Source organism: Arachis stenosperma, chromosome 5, assembly GCF_014773155.1.
Source record: "Arachis stenosperma cultivar V10309 chromosome 5, arast.V10309.gnm1.PFL2, whole genome shotgun sequence".
NCBI lineage: Eukaryota > Viridiplantae > Streptophyta > Magnoliopsida > Fabales > Fabaceae > Arachis > Arachis stenosperma.
In genome coordinates this window covers 33,704,909-33,723,615 of record NC_080381.1, presented here as the reverse complement: position 1 = coordinate 33,723,615, position 18,707 = coordinate 33,704,909, and the positions used below count along the sequence as shown (strand labels likewise).

Below are 18,707 nucleotides of genomic sequence, written 5' to 3'. Positions count from 1 at the left end.
TTTTTCTTCAGAGTTCTTAAGAATGAATTCTAGTGTTTCATGATGATCTGTTGAAATCTGGCTGGCTGAGAAGCCATGTCTAATCTTATTGGACCGAGGTTTCAACTAATCATCACAATAGCTTGTTGATCTCTATCACTCTTGCTATTGGAGCAATGATCTGCTAAGGCTTGGCTGGCCATTGGCCATGTCTAGTGTTTTGGACCGAAGCTTTCTTTGAAAGCTTGGCTGGCTGTGAAGCCATGTCTAATTCCTGGACCGGAGTCTTAGACTAGCATTGCAATGATTCCTGGAAATTCAAATTGAGAATTCTGAAACCTTTATTTTCTATTTTCATAATTTTCGAAAAAAGCACAAAAAAATTTTCAAAATCATAAAAACCAAAAATATTTTATGTTTCTTGTTTGAGTCTAGTGTCTAATCTTAAGTTTGGTGTCTTGCATGCCTTGTTTATTTGATCTTGGTTCTATTTTCAAGTCAATAGTACAGGGGACTGAAGATTCAGAACATGCAACAGAGGAATTACACAGAAAAAGCTGGGCGTTCAAAATGCCCAGTGAAGAAGGACAGACTGGCGTTTAAACGCCAGCCAGGGTACCTGGTTGGGCGTTTAACGCCCAAAAAGGTAGCATTTTGGGCGTTAAACGCCAGAATGGATACCATTCTGGGCGTTTAACGCTAGGATGGCACAAGGGGGAAGATTTTGTTTTTCAAATCAATTTTTTTCAAGTTTTCAAAGTTTTTCAAAATCAAATCTTTTTCAAATCATATATTTTCAATCAAATGTTTTCAAAATCAATTTCTTTCCTTTTTCAAAGATACTTACTAACAATTAATGATTTGATTGAACATCTCAAGTTTGTTACCTTTTCTGTTGAGAAAGGTTTAATGTTTGAATCATATCTTTTCTTGTTAGGCAAGTCATTAATTTTTAAATCAAATCTTTTTAAAATGTTTTTCAAAATCATATCTTCTCAATCACATCTTTTTTTTAAAAAAAAAAAAAACCAATCATATCTTCTTAACCACATTTTTTTTCAAAATAGTTTTCAATCAAATCTTTTTTATTTCTAATTTCAAAATCTTTTTCAAAAATCACTTGATTTCTTCCCCACTTTTATTTTCGAAAATCAATTAGTGTTTTTCAAAATGTTTTCAAAATCTTTTACTTAATTTTCGAAAATCACTTCCCCTCTTCTCACATCCTTCTATTTATGGAGTGTAACTCCTTCTTAATGCACAATTCGAACTCTATCTAATCAAGTTCGAATTCTTCTACCTCCTTCTTCCATTTTTCTTTTCCTCTGACACCTCAAGGAATCTCTATACTGTGACATAGAGGATTCCACGTTTTCTTGTTCTCTTCTCTTTCATATGAGCAGGAGCAGAGACAAGGGCATTCTTGTTGAAGCTGACCCTGAACCTGAAAGGACCTTGAAGCGGAAGCTAAGAGAAGCTAAGGCACAACTCTCTGTTGAGGACCTGACCGAATTCCTCAAAGAAGAAGAACCTATGGCAGCCGAAAAACAACAACAATGCCAACAATTCAAGGAAGGTGCTGGGTGACTTTACTGCACCTACTCCCGACTTCTATGGGAGAAGCATCTCTATCCCTGCCATTGGAGCAAACAACTTTGAGCTCAAGCCTCAATTAGTTTCTCTAATGCAACAGAATTGCAAGTTCCATGGACTTCCATTGGAAGATCCTCATCAGTTTTTAGCTGAGTTCTTGCAAATCTGTGACACAGTCAAGACTAATGGGGTTGACCCTGAGGTCTACAGACTGATGCTATTCCCTTTTGCTATAAGAGACAGAGCTAGAATATGGTTGGACTCTCAACCTAAAGAAAGCTTGGACTCTTGGGAAAAGCTAGTCAATGCCTTCTTGGCAAAGTTCTTTCTACCTCAAAAATTGAGTAAGCTTAGAGTGGAAGTCCAAACCTTCAGACAGAAGGATGGAGAATCCCTCTATGAAGCTTGGGAAAGATACAAACAATTAATCAGAAAATGTCCCTCTGACATGCTCTCTGAATGGAGCATCATAGGTATTTTCTATGATGGTCTCTCTGAACTATCCAAGATGTCTTTGGATAGCTCTGCTGAAGGATCTCTTCATCTGAAGAAGACGCCTACAGAAGCTCAAGAGCTCATTGAAATGGTCGCAAATAACCAATTCATGTACACTTCTGAAAGGAATCCTGTAAACAATGGGACAAGTCAGAAGAAAGGAGTTCTTGAGATTGATACTCTGAATGCCATACTGGCTCAGAACAAGATATTGACTCAACAAGTCAATTTGATTTCTCAAAGTCTGTCTGGAATGCAAAATGCACCAAGCAGTACTAAGGATGCTTCATCTGAAGAAGAAGCTTATGATCTTGAGAACCCTTCAATGGAAGAGGTGAATTACCTAGGAGAACCCTATGGAAACACCTATAATTCTTCATGGAGAAATCACCCAAATTTCTCATGGAAGAATCAACAGAGACCTCAACAAGGTTTCAACAACAATAATGGTGGAAGAAACAGGTTTAGCAATGGCAAGCCTTTTCCATCATCTTCTCAGCAACAGACAGAGAATTCTAAGCAGAACCCCTCTGACTTAGCAACCATGGTCTCTGATCTAATCAAAACCACTCAAAGTTTCATGACTGAAACAAGGTCCTCCATTAGGAACTTGGAGGCACAAGTGGGACAGCTGAGTAAGAAAATTACTGAACTCCCTCCAAATACTCTTCCAAGCAATACAGAAGAAAATCCAAAAGGAGAGTGCAAAGCCATAACCATGGCCGAATCTAGAGAGGGAAGAGAGGAAGTGGACGCCACTGAGGAAGGCCTCAATGGGCGTGCACTGACCTCCAACGCGTTCCCCAATGAGGAACCATGGGAATCTGAGGCTCAAAATAAGACCATAGAGATTCTATTGAACTTACTTCTGCCTTTCATGAGCTCTGATGAGTATTCTTCCTCTGAAGAGGATGAGTATGTCACTGAAGAGCAAGTTGCTAAATACCTTGGAGCAATCATGAAGCTAAATGACAAGTTATTTGGAAATGAGACTTGGGAGAATGAACCTCCTTTGCTCACCAAAGAACTGGATGACTTGTCTAGGCAAAAATTACCTCAAAAGAAACAAGACCCTGGGAAGTTTTCAATACCTTGTACCATAGGCACCATGACCTTCAAGAAGGCTCTGTGTGACTTAGGGTCAAGTGTAAACCTCATGCCTCTCTCTGTAATGGAGAAGCTAGAGATCTTTGAGGCACAAGCTGCAAGAATCTCACTAGAGATGGCAGACAACTCAAGGAAACAAGCTCATGGACTTGTAGAAGATGTTTTGGTGAAAGTTGAAGACCATTACATCCCTACTGATTTCATAGTCCTAGAGACTGGGAAGTGCATGGATGAATCCATCATCCTTGGCAGACCCTTCCTTGCCACAGCAAATACTGTGATTGATGTTGATAGAGGTGAAGTGATCATTCAAGTGAATGAAGAATCCTTTGTGTTTAAGGCTCAAGGATACCCCTCTGTCACCATGGAGAGGAAGCATGAAGAGCTTCTCTCAAATCAGAGTCAAGCAGAGCCCCCACAGTCAAACTTTAAGTTTGGTGTTGGGAGGCCACAACCAAACTCTAAGTTTGGTGTTGAACCCCCACATTCAAACTCTAAGTTTGGTGTTGGGAGGTTCCAACATTTCTCTGAGTATTTGTGAGGCTCCATGAGAGTCCTCTGTCAAGCTACTGACATTAAAGAAGCGCTTGTTGGGAGGCAACCCAATGATTATATTTTATCTATTTTCCTTTGTTATTTTATGTTTTTTGTAGGTTGATGATCATAAGAAGTCACAAAATCAATTGAAAAAGCAAAAACAGAATGAAAAACAGGAAGAAAAACAGCACACCCTGGAGGAAGAACTCACTGGCGTTTAAACGCCAGTGAGGCTAGCAGTTGGGCGTTTAACGCCCAGTCTGGCACCATTCTGGGCGTTTAACGCCAGAAAGGGGCACCAGACTGGCGTTAAACGCTAGGAAAGGGCAAGAATCTGGCGTTAAATGCCAGAAATGGGCACCAGCCCAGCGTTTAACGCCAGAATTGGCTCAAAACGTGATTTTGAATGCCATTTGGTGCAGGGATGACCTTTCCTTGACACCTAAGGATCTGTGGACCCCATAGAATCCCCACCAACCCCACCACCCTCTCTCTTCTTCACCCATTCACCAATCACCTCAATACCTCTTCCCCAAAAACCCCTCACCTATCAAATCCCATCTTTCGAAACCCTTTCTGTCTCTTATTTCTATATCAAACTCTTGCAGAAGCAACACCCATCTTATGAGCCTGGGTTTTGAATCTTGCTTTGTGAGTAGATATTTAAGAGCAGCATGGTCAGTGTACACAATCACTTTTGATTCTACTAAATAAGATCTGAACTTGTCAATGGCATAAACCACTGCAAGTAACTCCTTTTCTGTGGTTGTGTAGTTCTTCTGTGCATCATTTAGAATACGGCTGCCATAATAAATAACATGTAGAAGCTTACCATGCCTTTGTCCTAATACTGCACCAATGGCATGGTCACTGGCATCACACATTAGTTCAAATGGTAATGTCCAGTCTGGTGCAGAGATGACTGGTGCTGTGACCAGCTTAGCTTTCAGAGTCTCAAACGCCTGCAGACACTCATTATCAAAAATAAATGGAGTGTCAGCAGCTAGCAGATTACTCAGAGGTTTGGCAATTTTTGAAAAATCCCTTATAAACCTTCTGTAGAATCCTGCATGCCCCAGAAAGCTTCTGATTGCCTTAACATTGGTAGGTGGTGGTAATTTTTCAATTACTTCAACTTTAGCTTGATCCACCTCTATTCCCTTGTTTGAAATTTTATGCCCAAGGACAATTCCTTCAGTCACCATAAAGTGACATTTTTCCCAGTTTAAAACTAGGTTGGTCTCTTGGCATCTTTTCAGAACAAGTGCTAGATGGTTAAGGCAGGAGCTGAATGAGTCTCCAAACACCGAAAAGTCATCCATGAAGACTTCCAGAAATTTCTCTACCATATCTGAGAAGATAGAGAGCATGCACCTCTGAAAGGTTGCAGGTGCATTGCACAGACCAAAAGGCATCCTTCTGTAGGCAAATACTTCAGAAGGGCATGTAAATGCTGTTTTCTCTTGGTCCTGAGAATCTACTGCAATTTGGTTGTAACCTGAGTAGCCGTCCAAAAAGTAGTAGTATTCATGACCTGCTAGTCTCTCTAGCATCTGGTCTATGAATGGTAAAGGAAAATGATCCTTTCTGGTGACTGTATTGAGCCTTCTGTAATCAATACACATGCGCCACCCTGTAACTGTTCTTGTAGGAACTAGTTCATTCTTTTCATTATGAACCACTGTCATGCCTCCCTTCTTAGGGACAACGTGGACAGGGCTCACCCAGGGGCTATCAGAAATAGGATAAATAATCCCAGCCTCTAGTAACTTAGTAACCTCTTTCTGCACCACCTCCTTCATGGCTGGATTTAGCCGCCTTTGTGGTTGAACCACTGGCTTAGCATCATCCTCCAATAGGATCTTGTGCATGCATCTTGCTGGGCTAATGCCCTTAAGATCACTTATGGACCACCCAAGAGCTGTCTTGTGTGTCCTTAGCACTTGAATTAGTGCTTCCTCTTCCTGTGGATTTAAAGCAGAGCTTATGATCACTGGAAAAGTGTCACCTTCTCCCAGAAATGCATATTTCAGGGATGGTGGTAGTGGCTTGAGCTCCGGTTTAGGAGGCTTATCTTCTTCTTGAGGAATTTTCAGAATTTCTTTTATTTCCTTTAGTTCCTCCAGATCAGGCTGAACATCTTTAAAGATGTCCTCTAGCTCTGATTCAAGACTTTCAGTCATATTGACCTCCTCCACCAAAGAGTCAATAATATCAGTGCTCATGCAGTCATTTGATGTGTCTGGATGCTGCATAGCTTTGACAACATTCAACTTGAACTCATCCTCATTGACTCTCAGGGTTATTTCCCCTTTTTGTACATCAATGAGAGTTCGTCCAGTTGCCAGGAAAGGTCTTCCTAGAATGAGAGTTGCACTCTTGTGCTCCTCCATTTCCAGCACTACAAAGTCAGTTGGAAAGACAAATGGCCCAACCTTGACAATCATGTCCTCAATTATGCCTGATGGATATTTAATGGAGCCATCAGCAAGTTGGAGGCATATCCGGGTTGCTTTGACTTCTTCAGTCAACCCAAGCTTTCTGATAGTGGATGCAGGTATTAGATTGATGCTTGCTCCAAGGTCACACAGGGCTGTCTTGGTGCAAGCACCTTCTAATGTGCATGGTATCATAAAGCTTCCTGGATCTTGAAGCTTTTCTGGTAAGCTTTTCAGAATGACTGCACTGCATTCTTCAGTGAGAAACACTTTTTCAGTTTCTCTCCAATCCTTCTTATGACTTAAGATCTCTTTCATGAACTTAGCATAAGAAGGTATTTGCTCAAGTGCCTCTGCAAACGGAATCTTGATTTCAAGAGTCCTTAGATAGTCTGCAAAGCGGGCAAATTGCTTATCCTGTTCCGCTTGGCGGAGTTTCTGAGGATAAGGCATCCTGGCTTTATATTCTTCAACCTTAGTTGCTGCAGGTTTATTCCTTACAGAGGTGGTTGGAGAAGCCTGCTTAAGGGGGTTGTTATCAGCACTTGCAAGTGTCTGACCCCTTTGTGGCGTTTGAACACCAGACTTGGCTACCCATTGGGCGTTTAACACCAAGTTTTCTCCCTTTTCTGGCGTTTGAACGCCAGAACTGGGTAGGGAATGGGCGTTTAACGCCAGCTTTCCCCCCCCCCTTTCTGGCGTTTGAACGCCAAGAGTATTCCTCTCTGGGCTCTTACTGTCCTCAGAGGGATTTTGGACAGTGGTTTGGTGATCCTCTGTCAATTGTTCCTTTATTGGCTTTTTGCTACTTTGAGCAGTGTTATTCAATGTCTTCCCACTCCTCAGTTGAACTGCTTGGCATTCTTCTGTTATCTGTTTAGATAACTACTGTTTTGCTTGATTCAACTGTGATTCTATGTTCTTGTTAGCAGTTTTAGTTTCTTGGAGCATCTCTTTAAATTCTGCTAACTGTTTTGTCATCAGGTGTAATTGCTGATTAAGCTCAGCAATTTGTTCTTGAGGATTAGGATCAGTGGCTACTGCCATAACTTCTTCTTTTGTAGAGGACTCACTGCTAGAGTACAAATGTTGATTTCTAGCAACAATATCTATGAGCTCTTGAGCCTCTTCAATCGTCTTCCTCATATGTATAGATCCACCAGCTGAGTGGTCTAGAGACATCTGAACTTTTTCTGTGAGCCCATAGTAGAAGATGTCTAACTGTACCCACTCTGAAAACATTTCAGAGGGGCATTTTCTAAGCATACCTCTATACCTCTCCCAGGCATTATAAAGGGATTCATTATCCTCTTGTTTAAAGCCTTGGATGTCCAGCCTTAGCTGTGTCATCCTCTTTGGAGGGTAAAAATGATTCAGGAATTTGTCTGATAACTGTTTCCATGTCTTTATGCTTGCTGTAGGTTGGTTATTCAACCACCTTTTAGCTTGATCTCTTACAGCAAATGGGAACAGTAATAGTCTGTAGACATCCTGATCTACCTCTTTATCATGTACTGTGTCAGCAATTTGTAAGAACTGTGCCAGAAACTCAGTAGGTTCTTCCTGTGGAAGACCGGAATACTGGCAATTTTGCTGCACTATGATAATGAGTTGAGGATTTAGCTCAAAGCTGCTTGCTTTGATGGGAGGTGTACAGATGCTACTCCCATATGCAGCTGTAATGGGGTTAGCATATGACCCCAGAGTCCTTTTGGACTGATCAATCCCTCTTAGGTCCATAATGGACAAAAGGGAAATGATATGGATTGCAAGTAGATAAATTTTTGTTTATTTTTGTTTTTTTTTTTTTGAGTTAAACGAAAAAAATTAAAATAAAACAAAAGAAAATTAAAATAAAATTTCGAAAATCAATAAGAAAATAAGATCAAAGAAAATTGAGAACTGAATCAATTAGTTAATTAAAAAGATTTTGAAAATAGCAATTAAAAAGATATGATTGAAAAATTTTTATGAAAAAGATTTGATTTTTGAAAAGAGGAAAGAGAAAAACAACAAAAAGACACCAAACTTAAAATTTTTAGAAAATCAAACACAATTTTTTCGAAAAATTTTTTAAGAGAAAAACACAAAGAGGACACCAAACTTAGAATTTTTACGGATCAAAAAGGGACTAAGGACATGCAAAATCGAAAATTAAAAGAAAAGCAAAAGCATGCAATTGACACCAAACTTAAAATATGAAACTAGACTCAACTAAAAGACTCTAAACCAATAAAAACAAAACAGTCCTAATCTAAGCAACAAGATAAGCCATCAGTTGTCCAAACTCGAACAATCCCCGGCAACGGCGCCAAAAACTTGGTGCACGAAATTGCAATCACACTTTTACAATCCCGCACAACTAACCAGCAAGTGCACTGGGTCGTCCAAGTAATACCTTGCGTGAGCAAGGGTCGATCCCACGGAGTTTGTCGGCTTGAAGCAAGCTATGGTTATCTTGTAAATCTTAGTCAGGATATCAGAAATTATCATGATTGATTGTGAAAAGCAAAAGAACATGAAATAAGTACTTGTTATGTAGTAATGGAGAATTGGTTGAGGTTTTGGAGATGCTCCATCTTCTGAATCTCTGCTTTCCTACTGTCTTCTTCATCAAACACGCAAGGCTCCTTCCATGGCAAGCTGTATGTAGGGTTTCACCGTTGTCAGTGGCTACCTCCCATCCTCTCAGTGAAAATGTTCCTATGCTCTGTCACAGCATGGTTAATCATCTGTCGGTTCTCGGTCAGGCCGGAATATAATCCATTGATTCTTTTGCGTCTGTCACTAACGCCCCGCCTGCTAGGAGTTTGAAGCACGTCACAGTCATTCAGTCATTGAATCCTACTCAGAATACCACAGACAAGGTTTAGACCTTCCGGATTCTCTTGAATGCCGCCATCAGTTCTAGCTTATACCACGAAGATTCTGGTTAAGGAATCCAAGAGATATCTACTCAATCTAAAGTAGAACAGAGGTGGTTGTCAGGCACATGTTCATAGTTGAGAATGATGATGAGTGTCACGGATCATCACATTCATCCGGGTTAAGAGCAAGTGATATCTTAGAATGGAAGCAAGCATGATTGAATAAGAAACAGTAGTAATTGCATTAATCCATCAAGACACAGCAGAGCTCCTCACCCCCAACCATGGGGTTTAGAGACTCATGCCGTGGAAAGTACACAAAGAAAACGTGTAAAGTGTCATGAGGTACAGATACAATGTTAAAAGATCCTATTAATAGTAAACTAGTAACCTAGGGTGTACAGAAATGAGTAAATGACGTAAAAATTCACTTCTGGGTCCACTTGGTGTGTGCTTGGGCTGAGCAATGAAGTATTTTCGTGTAGAGACCTTTTCTGGAGTTAAACGCCAGCTTTCATGCCAGTTTGGGCGTTTAACTCCAAGTTTTATGCCAGTTCCAGCGTTAAACGCTGGAAATTCTGAGGCTGATTTGCCACGCAGGTTTGGGCCATCAAATCTTGGGCAAAGTATGGACTATTATACATTGATGGAAAGCCCAGGATGTCTACTTTCCAATGCCGTTGAGAGCGCCCCAATTGGGCTTCTGTAGCTCCAGAAAATCCACTTCGAGTGCAGGGAGGTCAGAATCCAACAGCATCTGCAGTCCTTTTCAGTCTCTGAATCAGATTTTTGCTCAGGACCCTCAATTTCAGCCAGAAAATACCTGAAATCACAGAAAAACACACAAACTCATAGTAAAGTCCAGAAAAGTGAATTTTAACTAAAAACTAATAAAAATATACTAAAAACTCAACTCAAACTACTAAAAACATACTAAAAATAATGTCAAAAAGCGTACAAATTATCCGCTCATCAGAGGCAGAGATCAAAATCCAGAAACAGGGGAAAGATTGAAACTTTTTGCTGTTGTTCAAAAGCTGCTGCTGCTGCATCATCTTTTAGATTCTGACAAAGATAAGAAGATAGCTATAACTTTACATCAAATATCAGAGTACACCATATATATATATATATATATTAGTAATCTAACTATGGAAAGAAATGCATGCTTTCTTCAAAAATTACCTGAATTTTCACACGAAGGGCTATGATTTCCTCATCTTTCCCATCCTGTGTTTGTTTGCCAGCCTTAAGAGCAGCCTATGACAATAAATAAATAAAAAATTTGAGTATTCCACAAAATTTTGTTTCTCAATATAATTAAGTATTCCACGAAGGGGGATGTGATTTCCTCAGTTCATATTTCTGCTACATATGATATGATTAATATCCATTCTTCTGGCATACGTCTCTTTGTTGCAAAGCAGCTTCCTTCCTACATAAATAGCAAACAAGCTAGCTTACCTGCTCAGAAGTTTGGTTTCTAGGAATACACCTTCTCTAAGAGAAGCAACCTGCCAAAATTAAAATGAACAAGGACACGAAAAATCAGCAAAGGCAGCACAAGGTGTAAAGTAGTTTCTATTAGTAAGTATTATGCAAATGAAAAATCAAACTCAGATATACATTAATATAAATGATGGTATTATACATTAATATTGTTAGGTTTCAAAGCTCAGTTAATATCTTTTTTTTTTTGGTTTGGAAAAAGGAGAAGAGGAGGGGGGACCCTCACCTATTTATCAAGCTCCCTAGCTCTGGCCCCCACTTCTTGGCGTTTTTCCTCTACAACTCTTAACTGTCAATATAATCAAGCAGATATGTTAAATATCACATAATTTGAGTTTAAAACTAACTTTATTAGGCGAGAAGAGCGCCACCTTTTCTAATATAACCTCATTCTGCTCTTGTAGCATATCCAGCTAAAAGATAAAGAAATAAAAAAGTGTTAGTTGAATATCACCAGCAACGGACATTTGCCTCCCCTAACTTACCAGTTACCAGAATTCCAGAAGAATGAAAATAGCAAAGTACCTTTGAAAACAAATCTTCTACTTCTATTTCACAAATATCACCAGGGAGGTTCCCAACGTAGACTATTATGCTCCCACGCCTACTCATTTTCAATCTGCGGTACTAAAATAGTCAAAAAATAAGGAACAATAATAAAACTGAAAGGTGATTAGAAGACCTAAAATTAAGCTAATTCAGCCAGCAATTTCAATTCTCAGCAGAATAAAAATAGAACATCGAAAGGGAGAGAATAAAGAGGAAAAAAATTTTTTGTACAATTGAATTGGAGAGAGGGTATAGAGGCTATTGGGGGCAGAGAAGGGTTGAAATGGGCGAAAGGAATTTTATTTTACCTCTGATGATGAGACAGAATTAGGGATCGGTAGGTTTGCAGTGGAAGGCCTCCAGGTTAGGGTTTTTCAATTTTGTTTGGAGGAAGGTGAAGCCACGGCGGCCATTGTTGAATTGATTCGAATTGGATGTGATTGAAACTCGTGCGTTGAGGAGACAATGAATTCAAAGGGGGCACAACAAAGAAGCTTGAATGTACCAAACATAATGTGCTTTAGAATTAATATAAACCAGACCCACTCTTAATATAATTAATTTGCATTCATTGCATCACCACTTACTACTAATCTAATCTATTCTAAGCTGGTCATTACTCATAACTAATATACTAACCTTGTTCATATTGAGAACACTAATATTCTTATTTATACCCTATTATTGTAACTGAAAAGACATAATCCTAGGTAGCAGGATTTGCTAGGTTGGAGTCTTGCTACAGCTGTTTCCACTACTCTGGGGTGACAGCTTTCTTGACAGAGAGAGCATGAATTTCTTTCATTTCCTCCTCCAACGCAGCATTCACCATTCGATGCCTCTCCAGTAGTCTCTTGCCTTCAAGTTCTTCTGATACAATCTCAACTACGAAACTTGCACCGCATCTGATACCGACATGAATTTTATTAGCTTTTCATCAATAAAATGGTTTAATAGCAAAAAATTCAAAGTAAGGTAAGTTTTTTACCCTCCAGATGTATCAACTACTTCCCAAAATAGAAATACAAAAAGTGTAAGAAAATAAAAGAATGCTGATGAGCGGATATTTTATACGCTTTTTGGGGGTAGTTTCATGTAGATTTTAGTATGTTTTAATTGGTTTTTAGTTAAATATTATTAGTTTTTAGGCAAAAATTATATTTCTGGACTTTACTATGAGTTTGTGTATTTTTCTGTGATTTCAGGTATTTTTTGGCTGAAATTGAGGGAGCTGAGCAAAAATCTGACTTAGGCTGAAAAAGGACTGCTGATGCTGTTGGATCCTGACCTCCCTGCACTCGAAATGGATTTTCTGGAGCTACAGAAGTCCAATTGGCGCGCTCTCAACGGCGTTGGAAAGTAGACATCCAGGGCTTTCCAGCAATATATAATAATCTATACTTTGCGCGAAGATAGATGACGTAACTTGGCGTTGAACGCCAAGTACATGCTGCTGTCTGGAGTTAAACGCCAGAAACACGTCATGATCCGGAGTTGAACGCCCAAAACACGTCATAACTTGGAGTTCAACTCCAAGAAAAGCCTCAACTCGTGGATAGCTTTAGTCTCAGCCCCAGCACACACCAAGTGGGCCCCAGAAGTGGATTTCTGCACCAATTATCTTAGTTTACTCATATTCTGTAAACCTAGGTTACTAGTTTACTATTTAAACAACTTTTAGAGAATTATTTTGTACCTCATGACATTTTCAGATCTGAATTACATACTTTTTGATGGCATGAGTCTCTAAACTCCATTGTTGGGGGTGAGGAGCTCTGCAGCGTCTCGATGAATTAATGCAATTGTTTCTATTTCACTCAAACGTGTGTATGGTCCGATCTAAGATGTTTATTTGCGCTTAATTATGAAGGAGGTGATGATCCGTGACACTCATCACCTCCCTCAATCTATGAACGTGTGCTTGACAAACACCTCCGTTCTACATCAGACTGAATGAGCTTCTCTTAGATTCCTTAATCGGAATCTCCGCAGTATAAGCTAGAATTGATGGCGGCCACTCTTGAGAATCCGGAAGGTCTAAACCTTGTCTGTGGTATTCCGAGTAGGATTCAAGGATTGAATGGCTGTGACGTGCTTCAAACTCGTGATTGCTCGGCGTGATGACAAACGCAAAAAGATCAATGGATCCTATTCCAACATGATCGAGAACCAACAGCTGATTAGCCGTGCTATGACAGAGCATCTGGACCGTTTTCACTGAGAGGATGGGAGGTAGCCACTGACAATGGTGACACCCTACATACAGCTTGCCGTAGACGTGCTTTACAAACAATTGAGTTGAATATTACATTACAGAAATTCAGAGGACAAAGCATCTCCAAAACTCCAACATATTTCTCATTACTGCACAACAAGTAACGATTTTATTCTCTTTTATTTTTCCAATCTAATAATTCCAACTGATAATTTTAATTAATATCCTGACTAAGAATAATAAAATAAACATAGCTTGCTTCAAACCAATAATCTCCGTGGGATCGACCCTTACTCACGTAAGGTATTACTTGGACGACCCAGTGCACTTGCTGGTTAGTTGTACGGATTACAAATTCGTGCACCAAGTTTTTGGCGCCGTTGCCGGGAATTATTCGAGTTTGAACAACTAAAGGTTTATTTTGTTGCTTAGATTAGGAAGAATTTATCCTCTTTTCACTAGAATTGCATCTTTTATTATCCCTTTTTAAAAATTTTTCAAAAATATTATTTTTCTTTGTCAATTTTTAATTTTTTTCGTGAGTTTAGTGTCTTGTTCTAAGTTTGGTGTCAATTATATATTTGATATTTTTCTTTAAAAAAAAATTTTTTCGAACTTGTGTTCTTTGTTCTTCATTGATCTTCAAGTTGTTCTTGTTTATCTTTCTTGTTGATCTTGAGTTTTTCTTGTTTTGTGTCTTTTCTTGTTTCACTTTTTATTCTTTCTAAAGCATTAATCTTCCAAAAGGAATATACCTATTCAAAACAAGTGTTACATTTACTCCCAATTGGCTAGAGTATTGGTTTATATTCTTGATGATTGGGCACCAGTTCTTTTGAAAATCTCTTTCAAAAATAATTTTTCTTGATTTAATCTTGTGACAAACTTTAAGTTTGGTGTTTTCTTGTTAATTTTGATATAATTTTCGAAAATTTAGTAAAGTTTTCTAAAAATTTTAAGTTTGGTGTTCTTTCTTTTGTTCTTGTGTTCTTGTGAATCTTCAAGGTGTTCTTGAGTCTTTCTTGTGTTTTGATCTTAAAATTTTTAAGTTTGGTGTTCCTTGGTGTTTTCCCTCCAAAAATTTTCGAAAATAAGGAGCATTAGATCTAAAAATTTTAAATCTTATGTCTTTTTTGTGTTTTTCTCTTTCATCATAAAATTCAAAATTTAAAAAAAAAATCTTTTCTAACTAATTTTAAACTATATTTTCGAAATTTTTTTATAAAATTCAGATTTCAATTTCAAAAATTTTTCGAAAAATTTTCACAAAATATTTTCAAATTTTTTTATATATTTCGTTTTTATTTATTCCACTTCTATAAAATAAATAATATCAACATACATATCATCTCCCTTGTTCCATCATGGAATTAAGTGGAAGTGCACCGTCCAAGAGGACTTTGGGGTCATATACTAACCCCACTACTGCTTCATATGGGAGTAGTATCTGTATACCCTCCATTGGAGTTAGTAGCTTTAAGTTGAATCCTCAGCTCATTATCATGGTGCAGCAGAACTGCCAGTATTCCGGTCTTCCACATGAAGAACCTACAGAGTTTCTGGCACAATTTTTACAAATTGCTGACACAGTACATGATAAAGAAGTGGATCAGGATGTCTACAGATTATTACTGTTCCCATTTGCTGTAAAAGATCAAGCTAAGAGGTGGTTAAATAACCAGCCTAAGAACAGCATAAAAACATGGAAACAGCTGTCAAAAAAATTCCTGAATCACTATTTCCCTCCAAAACGGATGACACAGCTAAGGCTAAGCATCCAAGGCTTCAAACAAGGAGATAATGAATCCCTTTATGATGCCTGGGAAAGATACAGAGAGATGCTAAGAAAATGCCCTTCTGAAATGTTTTCAGAATGGGTGCAATTAGACATCTTCTACTATGGGCTTACAGAAAAAGCTCAGATTTCTCTAGACCACTCAGCTGGTGGATCTATACATATGAGAAAAATAATTGAAGAAGCTCAAGAGCTTATTGATACAGTTGCCAGAAATCAGCATTTATACCTAAGCAGTGAATCTTCCATGAAAGAAGAAGTTAAAACAGTAACTGCTGAACTCAGTCCTGTAGATCAGGCTACTGAATTCAATCAGCAATTAGACTTTCTAACTCAGCAGCTAGCCGAATTCAAGGAAATATTACAGGAAACAAGAATGGCTAACAGGAATATGGAAGTACAGTTAAAGCAGACAGAAAAACAACTATCAAAACAAATAACAGAAGAATGCCAAGCAGTTCAACTAAGAAGTGGGAAAACATTAAATACCTCACTTCAAAGCAGCAGGAAGCCAAGAAATGAACAAATGGCTACTCAAAATCCCTCTGAGGACAATCAGAGCCCAGAGAGGAATAATGCTGGCGCTGAACGCCCAGCCCATGCTCATTCCTGGCGTTCAACGCCAGAAACAAGCATGAATCCGGCGTTGAACGCCCAAAGGGAGCATAGTTCTGGCGTTCAGACGCCAGTAACAAATGGGGAGATGGCGTCTAACGCCACTCCAGCTTCCACCCCTGGCATTCAAATGCCAGTGGGGGATCAGTCACATACAAGTGCTGATGACAACCCTTCTAAAAAGGCTTCCCAACCCACTTCTGTAGGTAATAAACCTGCAGCAACTAAGGTTGAGGAATACAAAGCCAAAATGCCTTATCCTCAAAAACTCCGCCAAGCGGAACAGGATAAGCAATTTGCCCGCTTTGCAGACTATCTCAGGACTCTTGAAATAAAGATTCCGTTTGTAGAAGCACTTGAGCAAATACCCTCTTATGCTAAGTTCATGAAAGAGATCTTAAGTCATAAGAAGGATTAGAGGGAAACTGAAAAAGTTTACCTCACTGAAGAATGCAGTGCAGTCATTCTGAAAAGCTTACCTGAGAAGCTTAAAGATCCTGGGAGCTTTATGATACCATGCACATTAGAGGGTACTTGTACCAAGCAAGCTTTATGTGATCTTGGGGCAAGTATCAACCTAATACCTGCATCTACTATCAGAAAGCTTGGTTTAACTGAAGAAATCAAACCAACCAGGATATGTCTTCAACTTGCTGATGGCTCTATTAAATACCCATCAGGCGTGATTGAAGACATGATTGTCAAGGTTGGGCCATTCGCCTTTCCTACTGACTTTGTGGTGCTGGAAATGGAGGAGCACAAGAGTGCAACTCTCATTCTAGGAAGACCTTTCCTAGCAACTGGCCGAACCCTCATTGATGTCCAAAAAGGGGAAGTAACCTTGAGAGTCAATGAGGAGGAGTTCAAGTTGAATGTTGTCAAAGCCATGCAACATCCAGACACCCCAAATGACTGCATGAGTGTTGATATTATTGACTCTTTGGTAAGAGAGGTCAATATGGCTGAGAGTCTCGAATCAGAGCTAGAGGACATATTTAAAGATGTTCAGCCTGACTTGGAGGAATCAGAGAGAATAGTAGAACCTCTGAAAATCCCTCAGGAAGAGGAAAAACCTCCTAAACCCGAGCTCAAACCATTACCACCATCCCTGAAATATGTATTTCTGGGAGAAGGTGATACCTTTCCTGTAATTATAAGCTCTACCTTAGAGCCACAGGAAGAGGAAGCACTAATTCAAGTGCTAAGGACACACAAGACAGCTCTTGGGTGGTCCATCAGTGATCTTAAGGGCATTAGTCCAGCCAGATGCATACACAAGATCCTATTGGAGGGTGACGCCAAGCCTGTGGTCCAACCACAAAGGCGGCTGAACCCAGCTATGAAGGAAGTGGTGCAAAAGGAGGTCACTAAATTACTAGAGGCTGGGATTATTTATCCTATTTCTGACAGCCCCTGGGTAAGCCCTGTCCAAGTCGTCCCTAAAAAGGGAGGCATGACAGTGGTTCACAATGAAAAAAATGAACTGGTTCCTACAAGAACAGTTACAGGGTGGCGTATGTGTATTGATTATAGAAGGCTCAATACAGCCACCAGAAAGGATCATTTTCCTTTACCATTCATAGACCAAATGCTAGAAAGACTAGCAGGTCAAGAATACTACTGCTTCCTGGATGGATATTCAGGTTATAATCAAATTGCAGTAGATCCCCAGGATCAGGAGAAAACGGCATTCACCTGCCCATCTGGAGTATTTGCATACAGAAGGATGCCATTTGGCCTGTGCAATGCACCTGCAACCTTTCAGAGGTACATGCTCTCAATTTTCTCTGATATGGTGGAAAAATTCCTGAAAGTCTTCATGGATGACTTTTCAGTATTTGGAGAATCATTCAGCTCCTGTCTTAACCATTTAGCACTTGTTCTAAAGAGATGCCAAGAGACTAACCTGGTTTTAAACTGGGAGAAGTGTCACTTTATGGTGACTAAAGGAATTGTCCTTGGGCACAAAATCTCGAACAAGGGGATAGAGGTGGATCAAGCTAAGGTAGAGGTAATTGAAAAATTACCACCACCTACCAATGTTAAGGCAATCAGAAGCTTTCTGGGGCATGCAGGATTCTATAGGAGGTTTATAAAGGATTTTTCAAAAATTACCAAACCTCTGAGCAACCTGCTAGCTGCTGACACGCCATTTATCTTAGATAAAGAGTGTCTGCAGGCATTTGAGACTCTGAAAGCTAAATTGGTTACAGCACCAATCATCTCTGCACCAGACTGAACATTACCATTTGAATTGATGTGTGATGCCAGTGACCATGCCATTGGTACAGTGTTGGGACAAAGGCATGACAAGCTTCTGCACGTCATTTACTATGCCAGCCATGTTTTAAATGACGCACAGAAGAATTACACAACCACAGAAAAAGAGCTACTTGCAGTGGTTTACGCCATTGACAAATTCAGATCCTATTTAGTAGGATCAAAAGTGATTGTGTATACTGATCATGCTGCTCTTAAATATCTACTCACAAAGCAGGATTCAAAGCCCAGACTTAAAAGATGGGTGTTGATTCTGCAAGAGTTTGATATAGAAATAAGAGACAGAAAAGGGACAGAGAATCAAGTAGCAGATCACCTGTCCCGAATAGAACCAGTAGAAGGGGCGTCCCTCCCTCTCACTGAGATCTCTGAAACCTTTCCAGATGAGCAACTCTTTGCCATCCAGGAAGTGCCATGGTTTGCAGACATTGCAAACTACAAGGCAGTGAGATTCTTACCCAAAGAGTACAGTAGACAGCAATCAAAGAAGCTGATCACAGATGCAAAGTATTATCTTTGGGATGAGCCGTATCTCTTTAAGAGATGTACAGACGGAGTAATCCGTAGATGTGTGCCTAAAGAAGAAGCGCAGAAGATCCTTTGGCATTGCCATGGATCACAGTATGGAGGACATTTTGGAAGTGAGCGAACAGCCACAAGAGTCTTCCAAAGTGGCTTCTACTGGCCTACTCTCCATAAAGATTCCCGAGTGTTTGTGCTTAATTGTG

At 39.5% G+C, this 18,707-nt stretch overlaps 1 non-coding gene across 1 annotated transcript; it reads right to left on the bottom strand.

Moving 5' to 3' along the window:
* Nucleotides 1-1,918: 1,918 nt before the first annotated feature.
* LOC130983820 (small nucleolar RNA R71) lies at nt 1,919-2,022 on the bottom strand. Its single transcript, XR_009087794.1, has one exon. It is a non-coding gene; the product is annotated as a small nucleolar RNA R71 (small nucleolar RNA).
* Nucleotides 2,023-18,707: the final 16,685 nt, after the last annotated feature.